This window comes from Geospiza fortis, unplaced genomic scaffold (genome assembly GCF_000277835.1).
Source record: "Geospiza fortis unplaced genomic scaffold, GeoFor_1.0 scaffold186, whole genome shotgun sequence".
In the NCBI taxonomy this organism is placed as follows: domain Eukaryota; kingdom Metazoa; phylum Chordata; class Aves; order Passeriformes; family Thraupidae; genus Geospiza; species Geospiza fortis.
This window is the reverse complement of record NW_005054331.1, coordinates 5,698,421-5,708,222: the sequence shown is the minus strand read 5'-3', so window position 1 is coordinate 5,708,222 and position 9,802 is coordinate 5,698,421. Positions and strand designations below refer to the sequence as shown.

The following is a 9,802-nucleotide window of genomic DNA, read 5'->3' as shown; positions in this document are numbered from 1 at the left end:
GCCGTCAGCCCCAGGGGGCGGCACCGACGGCTGGGGACAGGGCGGGGATGTTGGGGCGAGAGCCGGTGTGATGGTGGTTTAAAGGTACACACTGCCTCGGGTGACTCTGCCGGCTCGGGGTGCTGTGGTGCGGGATCCCCGCGCCTCGGGATAAAGGTGCTGAGCGACGATGTCATTGAGGAGTGCGCAGCAACATGGGCCTGGGCTATGTAAGAATGTGACACAGTGGAAAGGGAGACAACTCTAAATTCCATAATCATTATTTTACTGTTACAGAATCACAGAATCAATTCGGTTGGAAAAGACTTGAGATCACTGAGTTCAACCTATGACTGAGCACGATGTAAACTAGACCATGGCTCTAAGTGCCATGCCTGGCCTTTCTTTAAACGCCTTCAGGACGGTGACTCCACCACCTCCCTGGGCAGTCCATTCCAATGTATAATCACCATTTCTGGGAAACAATAACAACAAGTTCTAGTACAGTTTAAGACTAAGTCCTTTCATCGTGTTGTCTGGGAGAAGAGACCAGCTCCCAACGGGCTACAACCTTCCTTCATGTAGAAAGTCTTTCAAAGCATGCATAATTAACACTTTTATTGCAAATAGTATAGAAAACAGTGTTATTGGAATTAGCTGTTCCTGACCAGTTTTTGTTTTACTGAAGTCTGTGCAGCACACACCCTTGTAGAAGCACAGAACCATAGAACAGCACCAGGTGGAAGGACACTGAAAGATCATCTGGTCCAACCTTTTGTAGTAAAGGGAACTGTGATGAGATAATCTAACACCCTGTCCAAGACCATCTTGAAAACCTGCAATGGGAACTCCCTGGGGAGAGGTTTTTTGCAGTGATTGGTTGTTCTCACTGGGCAAAAGTTCCCTATATCAAGATGAAAGCTCTCCTGGTACAGCTTAACACTTGTTGCCTTTTGTCTTCTTGTGAAGAGAGAGCCTCCATCACCGAAGCCACTCTGTAAGTGTCACAATACTGTGCTAAAGTCCCTGCCAAGCTTCTCCGGGCAGAAAAATCAAAGTCCTTCAGTCTTCAGTCTGTGTTCTTGAGCCTTTGATCACCTTTATGGCCTTAATTTGGATGCTCTCCAGTTGTCCACAATTTTTTTTGGAACTGCTGGGAGCAGAACTGGACACAATACTCCAGGTGTGGCCTGAAATGCACCAAGCAAGGTGGGATGATCAAGTTTCTGTCCCTGCTAGCAATGCCCCTGTAGATGCAACCCAGGATCTGCTCTGTGCTCCTTGCTGAGTGGTGCACGGCTAAGTGCAATTCAGCCTGATGTCCATCCAGACTCCCAGGCCCTTTTCCACAAGGCTGTTTCTGTGTCACACAGCTCTGAGCCTACACTGGGCTCTGGGGGTATGTCATATCAGGTGTAGCACCTTGTACTTGTCTTGGTGATGAATTTTTGCTCTATTTATGTTTTACTTAACATCACTAGTTCCTTTGTTGTATTCCAGTAAAACAGAGCATTACAGTTTTGTATTTGTGTGTAATTGATTTTCCTGAACTTAAACTGTTACTCTGTATGATCACTCTTCTCCCTAACAAATAAAAATATCTTTCCACGAGCTGGGATGTTGATTGGAACACATGGCAATCTGCTTTTAGACAAATCCTCTTTGTGTGAGGCTTGTGAAGGAAGTGTATCTTAAGGACAGCTTCCTTAATCCTGACCATAGCAGATACATTATTTGATTCTTGAGAAGAGGTCACAGGAATCATCAAAAGCCTGTTTTTCAAATTCACGAGCTCCTGAGTGCTTTTTAAAGCACTGTAGGTTGTTTTCCTTCTTTGCCTACTGACAGGTATACTCATAGTAAATTTTGAGTTTGTAATTAAAATCCAAAATACATAAAACATGGAATAGTAACAAATTTACTAGGTATTCAGTGTTAAACATAAAATACTACTCTTAAAATTGCATAACTTTTACTTTATTCTTTTACTAATATAAAGTTCTTAGAATAATTATTTAGATTCAAAAAGTCCTAATATCTATTGCTAACTTTTGCCTTGTGAAAATAAAAGGAAAGCCAGAATTTAGTAAATCACTGTTTCCCTTCTAAATACTAGCTCCAGCTCTATGAAGCTTCATCTGTTATCATCCAATGACTTGTGTTGGATTTGGAGTTACTTTTGCATTTTCCTTTTTTTTTTGTAGGACAAGTGCCCAGCTTTTAAGAGTTTACTTAAATTTATATGAAGTGGTTGATATACATAAATATTTCAAATCTCTTCAAACTGAAGTTGGTGTATTTACTGTCACTGCTACTTGAGGGCAATTCATACATATTTATTGAGATTGTTTACACATTCACCCATGTATTCCAATAGGACTTCTGATAAGACTTTCTGTTGTTGTTGGAGTACATAACACAGACCAAGTCAGCCACACAGCAAGAACACATAAATAGGACTTTCAAAAGTCCATGTGGTAGCAAACCTTGTACATTGCCCCTTACAATACTGAGAATTGATATTTTGTGATGTTCTTTGAATAATGGTCTATCAGACTACTTAAGCCTTGCACATCTGCATTTGAAGACAGACTATTATCTTTTGCATTATCTATAAGAAGGCATGCCAGATTTCCTGTTCTGCAAAGCACTCACTGAAACTTAGCTCAAATTTAGTTTGTTCTCTAACTACATCTCCTACTTCTTTATTTAATGGGAAAACCAATTTTTTTTTTTTATTTTGTGACCTTCATGTTTCTGAAGTTGCTTGAGCTCCAGTTGCTTTTGGTTTTTTCCTTTCAGCTCCATTCCAGTTTTTACAGTTAAAAAATCCCCATGAACACATGAAACTCTGAGAGAGTCAAACTGCACACCCTCTACAAAGCACAGGTGCTCCAGTCTGTGGGAACAGGCAGTCTCAGAATGACCGAGTGGTGCCAAGTACAGAATTTCCAGGTTGTTTAGAGCATCCAAAGAAAGATTACCTCGAGGAAGAAGTTACTGCACCCTCTGACACAGGGGGTTGTTATCCTGGACTTTGCATCAATGAACAGTGCTCCATGTACCTGTATCTGGGTGATGGTGAAGGGCGGGGTGCTGGTTGAGATGACTGCCTGATGGAAAATTCCACATCCATGGCTTCTTGAGTGTTCTGTTGAATTCAAAAATTCTGTTGTGTTCACAAATAGGCCCTAAAAATACCTATGGCAAATATAAGACAAATTTTTTCTTTGAGATTGTTTCAGCATCCTGGATAGGCTCACAAGTGGAGTTCTTTCTTAGTGACATGAGTGCCAGCTGCTCTGAGAGGGAGAGAATCCAGGAGCTGGGAGGGCTACTGTGGCCAGCAGGGTAGGGCCTTGCTAGCCAGGGCCTATCCCACCACCCCCAGCCAGGCAGCAAGGCAGAGAGGCGTGGGAGTGAAGCCCAGAGCCCAGGTTATCGAGCAAACGTGACAATGGAGCAGGTGGAACATCAAGCACAAAGACAATCCTCAGGTCACAATCAGGATCAGGACTGGTGGGATTAGCAAGGGCCAGACATAGTCTGGGGATCACCATGCAGGCCCACAGTGACTGGGAAGGTCTGAAATCAACATTGGTGCCTTTCTAATTCCCTTCTGGGTGAGGAGAGTGTGGTGTGTGCTGGGTGTTAATCTGTGCATTTTCCTCTGTTCCTCCTCACAGTATGCTCCAGGACATGGGGATACAACATGAGGTCACAAATCAATCCTGCTGGACAGAAAAATTTCTGGTCTTCAGTTCTGACATCAGTGAAGAGCCTCAGGACTTCCCCTGTTCTTCCAGAGCTATGCTTGCAGGACACTTGAAAGAGAACACATGGCATGGGTCCTGCTTTCCTTGCCCCTTGTATTTGCTCTCTTGGTGAGAAGATGACCCATCATGATGATGAGTATTGCTTCTCCATGATACTGGTAGACTTTTTCCTAGTTGAGAAAACTGAACGTAAAACAGGCATAAAAGTGTTAGCTTCATACACAGCTTATTCCTACTTTATAAATCTCTTCAAGAATATAATGAGGTCAGTATTATACAACGGACTGATTTTTAAATGTCTGGAAAAATCAATTGAAAATATTCATCTCCTGACCTATTTTTTCTATTACTGCTTCATATTTCTGACTTAAAGGTCCTTGGGGTTTTGGTTCATCGCTTGTAAATTATTAATGTTATGTATATGAGAAGCAGAGAAAAGAAAATAGTATCTGATGTCTTTCCTCTGCAGCTCAAGCTCTATTACAGAGGCCCATTCTGCATATGGAGGTCACATCTGAAAGTTTTTAGTTTTCTGACTGATATTTTTTCTTTTTCTTTTTTTTTTCCAGTTAATATTTTTAGGGTACTTGGTTACCCACCACTGAAATTCTTCAAGATGCCTTTTATGAATGAGGGAGTGCCAGAGGAAAAGGGTTACAAAACCGTGTTTGGATGAACGAAACTAATACAAGACATTAATTTCTTAACTGACTTGGAGATTTTGCTACAGCATGAGAGGCTGTTCTCTCAAAAGTAAAATAACTCATAGGCTGTATACTTGTCATAGATACCCAGCAAAATGTAAGCATCTGGGGAACAACCTGATTTTACAAGTCTGGGTTTGAGCAATTCGGGTGTAGGATATTTATGTATTGTGTGTATACATGTGAATTTCTTGCCATGGCATTGTAAGTTTCTGTCGGAGACCTCTTTATTTTATCCAGCCTTTTTTCTTTTGGGTGGTGCTGTAGAAGCTGCAGCTGTCCTATCTTTGGGCTTGGCCCAGGCAAAGGTGTGATGGTGCTGGGACATGCTCCACAGGGCAGGAGAGGGATGGAGCCACAGGCGTGGATGCAGAGACAGCTTCCAGATTTTGGAGATGGGAAGGCTGAGGAGGGATGAAAGAAACAGCTGGCGGAAGAGAACGGGGAGAACGTGGGCGGTGCGGCTGAGGAGGGCAGAGGCTTTGGACGCTGAATGGGGACGGAGATGCTGAGCAGGCGGGCAGAGGCTCTGCGAACAAGCGAAGGGCAGCGGCGCCACTGCCCTTGCTCATGGCCCCACGAGTGCCCTGATTCTTCCATTTTCCATGGGAAGCCATAGTGTCTATTAAAAATAGATCTGATCCTTGTAGCTCATATTTCCCAGCTGGGAAAAGACATATGAAAAATCTGTAAAGAAAATACACTTTTTCTCCTTCCACAAAAATAGAAGTATGTAAGCGCATCAGATTTTGTTCATGCCCTTGTCTGGAATGATTGCAAAAAAAGGGGAAAGGGAAGGAATAAAAAGAATAAGAATAAAAAAACAACTGAATATTACTAGCCAGAGTAGGTAAAAATACAAAAAATTCTATGTTTATTCTCTCTTTTCTTGTATGCTGTCTCACTGTTTTAATCTCTCTGGTGTATTTATACAGCTCTCGTTTTTATGTTGTTTTTTTTTTCTCAATGCTATGTCTACAATGCCCGGTCTTAGTCTCCATTTTATGATCAAAATTCTACCCATTTTTGATTCCTTAATTTGTTTATTAAAGTACTCTTCCTCTGTTAACATACATAAACTATTTGCTTACCTTTGTCTCCTTTAACATTCCCAGTTGCCATTTCCTTACTCTCTTCTTCCAGTCATCTGACTACTGGACTGTTTTCTTTCTCTGGGATAAGGGTTCAATTTGTGCCCTTTATGTGCCATCAGATACTGAAAAATCAAACTAGCTTGAAAAGTTCTTATAGCACTCAAATTACTTGGAGGAGCATTAGATAGTGCAAAGTGATGTTTGTCCATTATTTATTGTTAAGCAGTCTAATTCCGAGGTCTTGAGACGCCCAGCAGGTGAGGCCGGGCAACAGAAAGGTGCCCGCGGAGAGTTCGTAGTTTTCTGGGTGACTGAAATAATGTCTAAGGTGCCTCGCGGCCTAAAACAAAACAAACAAACATCCTTTCAAATTTCTTAGCTGTCAATGTCGTGTGCTTGAAAGAGGAGAAATCGCAGAAAGTACACAATGTGATTCATAGAGTCTTACAAAGCTGCATCAGGTTTCTCCCATTTTCTAAAGAGAGGCAAAAACCTGTTAGGTACTTGATCTGTCATAATACCATAGCGTTGCTAATTCTTCACAGCTTATATCTTAAAAAATACAACCTGAAATACTTTTTCTTTTTCTTACAAAATGTTCTATTCCACTTTTTTGTAGTATTTCTGAAAAGTGTTTATAGAGAAAATCAAACAAAATGAAGTGACAGATTGTCATTTGACTAATCTGTTGTTGATGCGTACGGAGAACATAATTCTCATTCCAAATCCTTTGATATCTATCTGCTAAATGTGATGTATGGAGCAGTAGTAGAATATTTTTTCTTCTCTGCCCTGCTCATGAGTTATATAGCAGGGAATGCTGACAAAGAAATCTCTTTGCATGAAAATGACAGAGCAGTGTGTGAATGGAAATGCAAGGAGAAGATGTCATCAGCCTTGAGTCAGTTTTCTAATCAGCAGTGTGCTTGGAGTAGCTGGATTTAGCAGCTTGTTTCCTGTAGTGATATCTATATAGCCAGCTGTATGGGAAGAGAAGTGAGCTCTAGTCTCTATGCTACAGGTATATCTAAAACGTATCTGGGAACTAGGTATGAGTAAGATGAGTCGGTTTTTGTCCAGTTTTTCAAATGAGCAGCTGAATAGATTAGAAATAAGTACTTTGTCATGTTTGTGATTCCTTTCTTGTCTGTTGTGATAATGCTTACTCAACAAGGCTCTGCCAAATGATTATGACAGATTTTATCACTTCTGGAAAGCTTGTGGGATATATCCAGTTGGTCTGTGGCTTGTAAGTTGAACTTGATGCTCATAATCCATACTATTCAAAGAGTGTGTTTGATACCTAAAATGTAGACAGTATTATTAAGTCCCTTGTTATGGGTGTTCTTCATTACATGTTCAGATAATACCTTTACTTCCTGCAGAACAGGTGTTTCAGTGGTTTCAGAAGCTGATTACTCAGGAAAGCAGAATTCAAGTGACATGAGCTTTAATTTCAGGACCTTGATTTTTCAGCAAACATTATAAAAGTATTAATTCAGGATTTTCATTAATAAGTTTTGTGAGAGTGTGACAAAGGAGCCAAATACATAACCAATTTCCTGTAATAGAGTGCCAAAGGACGCTTTCACTTTTTACTCTTACTATAATAGTTGCTGTTCTGCATTTTTCATAGTTTCTTGAAACTGCTGCCTGCTTGTCATCTTCAACTAAGCAGGCATTAGTGGCAGGACTAAAATTTATTGGAAGAGGTACATATATAGTGGAAAGAATTACCCTCTTATCTTGATTTACTTTCATTTTTGAAGATTTTATTTCTCTTTATGTTTGAACAAAGATATGAATTTGTACCTTGAGTTACACAGAAGTGCTTTGATTTTTGCCGCAAACCACAGAACAGTTGAGGTTGGAAGGGATCTTTAGATCTTGTCCAGCTCCCCAAATCATCATTGATTTGGCAATGTTTGCCATGAAGATTACTGCAATGTCTCTTAATCATGTTTTTACTCTTTCTCCTATCTAGGTACTGTATTTGCAAATTTGGAAGCATTGTGTCATTGAGCAATGCAGTTTCCATTTAGTAGTTCACAGTGCTTTTATTAGATGAACTGATAATGGGCACTGGTGTAGAAGGAGCCCTCATCATTCTACATTTGTTAGACAGGGAAAATGTTTCATAGGTATGAGTCTTTAAAGTCTGAGAATAAGAAGATGGCCCAAACTGCATTTTGAAATCCAAATTACTTTTTACTTTTATAAACGGTTTTTTGTTGCTGTGTTACAGTTTAAGAGCAGTGAAGGTAATAAAGCTTATTTTATTCAGTTTGTAACGAGTCTTTATCTCAGGTGGTGATGAGTTTATTGCTTTTTCAGTCTTTTAAAATTTTAAAAAATGTCCTCTATCTTCAACATGCATTGTTCTTTCCCAAGGCTGTGGTAGAAAACGAGGAGGGAAGGGGTAGGAACAAACTACGTCTGGTTTTGTTGTACTTCACATTATGTGGTGCTTGGTGTAGGATATGAAACTAAATGTATCAACTAAACTGAAGAGATGAGTTTGCCATTTGGAGGCTTGAAATTTTGACATCTCCACATTGTATTAGGTGAGGTTTTACTGAATGCAGTTGATGGAGTGTCTTTATTTAATATGTGCCCTAAAATGAAACAAGTGTCTGGATAACAGCATCATCCTTTATAGAGGTAGAAAAGATACACTATCCCTAGGAGCAGTCTTCTCTGTAGTGTTGGGATCACTTACTTGTACTGTAAAAGTCTTCCCCATTGAACTGGAATTTGTGTTGAATCTTCATTTGTGCTGTTACGTATTTTCAGTAGGTTAGAGAATTTTTGTTGAACAGCATCTTTTTATTGCAAAACTTTCTGTTCAGTGCTCTGCTATGAGGATTGCAGATATCCTTCAGCATTCCTTCTTTTTTCTCAGACTTGGTGGACAAGTGTATGAAACAATGGTGTTAAAGATTTCCAATACGAATCTAGATTGCCCTTTGCAAGTTCATTGTGGGGTTACTGTAATACTGTCTCTGCTTTTGAGGGGATCATCTCCATGGCAGGGGTTTCAGTCTTGGGTTTTTTGGATGGGAGGTGCATACAGAGATCAGGTATTACTAACTCAGACTTGTATAAGGGTGTTTTCACGTGTTTTTCAGTTTTGGCTTCTAGTCACATTGGAATTCCCTTTCTAGTTAATGAGCAGTCTGAGTCTTCTGTGTATTTGCATGATCCATGCCTTTCTGTGAGAAACAGTTTTGTTTTTGTGTAAGAAGCATGAAGGCAAGGTTATAAACTTTGCTGGTCTGATAAGTAGCCACACTGAATATGACAATCTTCACCTCAATTGATATTAACTCTTAAGTTTATTAATGATAACACATAGTTCAACTTAAAAGGTTTCAGTTTGCATCTTACTCAATATTTTCCACAAAGAAAACAATAAGAGATTTTGAAGTGTTTGGTATGGCAGAAATTGTTTTCAGTTTTGTCATTAGTTAATGTTCTGCATGAACTTAGACCTTTGCTTTTGCTTATCTGAATCAATAGATGTGAACATACTGAGATTTCAATAGAAGAAAATTGCAGTGAGTTTTGTGATTTTCATCTCATAATTAGGAAGTCATTCTAAAGCTCATATGGAGAATGGTTGTACAAAGAATAGCATCCTAATTGTATAATTATCAGGAATCAGCTGGTACTGATATAAACAATGATATCCTACATCATCTGGTACAACTGATATGCATCCCACCGAAGTATTTGCCCTGCATATTGACCTGGTTTTATGCCAGTCAGACATGCCTGATTGGTGAGGAATGTTGTCCTCTCAAGAGATCTGAGGTGACTTCTTTTAGAGTAAAGCAATGTAACCCCTTTATTGGGCTAGAATGGGCCATTTCCTTCCTGAAAGTAAATGACCAAAATCGTTTGGATGAACTTTGAAAATTCTGCTAGTAGCGAAATAAGTAGGTTTTTGCTTATTTTCAGTTTAGTGTATTCTACTTCTGTGTCACTTTAGTTTTGTGAAAGTTATCCAGTTCCTTTAGCCAGCCAAAGAACACAAAGAGTGTACTTTTCTGCTTCTCTTTTTGCTTGTACTAATTTTGCAGAGTGTATTCTAGGTGATTGACTTCATTGGTTTGTATAGTATGTGTGAAAATTGCAAAACACAATGTAGACATAATAATCTCTCTTATTCTGAATGAGTTTGTATTGTATCTGAATGCTTGCAGAAGGTGTTAGCATTATGTCTGTCTTAAATGCTGCACTTAGGGAA

At 39.6% G+C, this 9,802-nt stretch overlaps 1 long non-coding RNA gene across 1 annotated transcript; it reads left to right on the top strand.

Moving 5' to 3' along the window:
- Positions 1-5: 5 nt before the first annotated feature.
- LOC115947937 lies at positions 6-4,646 on the top strand. The gene is made up of 3 exons (XR_004081788.1): positions 6-84; positions 3,666-4,020; positions 4,325-4,646. It is a non-coding gene; the product is annotated as an uncharacterized LOC115947937 (long non-coding RNA).
- Positions 4,647-9,802: the final 5,156 nt, after the last annotated feature.